The following is a 1,696-nucleotide window of genomic DNA, read 5'->3' as shown; positions in this document are numbered from 1 at the left end:
GAGCCAATGATTTTGCCCTTCTGATCTCCTCCAAACTTGACTTCTCCACCTGGTTTAAGCACCAGATCTTGGAATGTAGACCTTCTTCCCGTCATGTGTCGCGAGCACCCAGAGTCCAGGTACCATGACATTTTGCTTCTTGTCCTCTTTGCAGCCAAGGATATCTGCAACAGAAATTATCTTCTCCTTAGGTACCCATAATTTCTTGGGTCCTTTCTTGTTAGTTCTCCTCAAGTTCTGATTGAACTTGGGTTTAGCAAAATATTTAACAAGAGGAACAACATGATATTCTTTAGGTTTGTTAGCATGATATTTCTTAAGATGTGTCACATGCTTCTTGGTGTGAACAGTGTTAAACTTCTATGCATGTGAAGTGAGCCTAATATCATGTGCATGGCCATATTTGAACTGATCATACAATGGCTTGTATGTGATCTTTAGATCATCAACGGGTTCAAATTTATGTGAGGTATCGCCCTCATAGCCAAAACCAAACCTTCTGTTTCCAGAAACACCATATATCATAGAAGCAAGATGACTTCTGCCAATACTTCTAGATAAGAACTTTCTGAAGCTCGAGTCATATTCTTTCAGAATATGATTCATGCTAGGAATGGATTTTTCTGTTTCAGAAGGAGATCCACTATCTTTAGATAGATTTAAAACTTTTTCCTTCAGTTCAGAATTTTCCAATTCCAGCTTCTTAGTTTCAAATTCAAACTGCTTCTTCAGCTTTTTGTATTTGATACTAAGATGAGCCTTGAGTTCCAGAAGTTCTGTTAGACTGGAAACTAACTCTTCTCTAGATAGTTCAGAAAATACCTCTTCAGAATCTGATTCTGATGTAGATACTGATCCATCATCTTCTGTAGCCATCAGCGCAAAATTGGCTTGTTCTCCTTCAGAGTCTGATTCTGATTCTGATTCAGAATCATCCCATGTTGCCATAAGACCTTTCTTCTTATGAAACTTCTTCTTGGGATTCTCCTTCTGAAGTTTTGGACACTCGTTCTTGTAATGTCCAGGCTCATTGCACTCATAGCAGACAGCCTTCTTCTTGTCAGATCTTCTGTCACCAGAAGATTCTCCACGTTCAAATCTCTTTGAACTTCTGAAGCCTCTGAACTTCCTTTGCTTGCTCTTCCATAGTTGGTTTACCCTTCTAGAGATCATGGACAGTTCATCTTCTTCTTCAGATTCTGATTCTTCAGGATCTTCTTCTCTAGCCTGAAAAGCGTTAGTGCATTTTTTAACATTAGATTTTAATGCAATAGACTTACCTTTCTTTTGAGGCTCATTTGCATCCAGCTCTATTTCATGGCTTCTCAAGGCACTGATAAGCTCTTCCAAAGAAACTTCATTCAGATTTTTAGCAATCTTGAATGCAGTCACCATTGGACCCCATCTTCTGGGTAAGCTTCTGATGATCTTTTTTACATGATCAGCCTTGGTGTAGCCTTTATCCAGAACTCTCAATCCAGCAGTTAGAGTTTGAAATCTTGAGAACATCTTCTCAATATCTTCATCATCCTCCATCTTGAAGGCTTCATATTTCTGGATTAGAGCAAGAGCTTTAGTCTCTTTAACTTGAGCATTTCCCTCATGGGTCATTTTCAATGACTCATATATGTCATAGGCAGTTTCCCTGTTAGATATCTTCTCATACTCAGCATGAGAGATAGCATTCAGCAAAACA

This window comes from Vicia villosa, unplaced genomic scaffold, assembly GCF_029867415.1.
Source record: "Vicia villosa cultivar HV-30 ecotype Madison, WI unplaced genomic scaffold, Vvil1.0 ctg.000218F_1_1, whole genome shotgun sequence".
Taxonomy (NCBI): domain Eukaryota; kingdom Viridiplantae; phylum Streptophyta; class Magnoliopsida; order Fabales; family Fabaceae; genus Vicia; species Vicia villosa.
Note: the sequence above shows the minus strand (reverse complement) of the source record.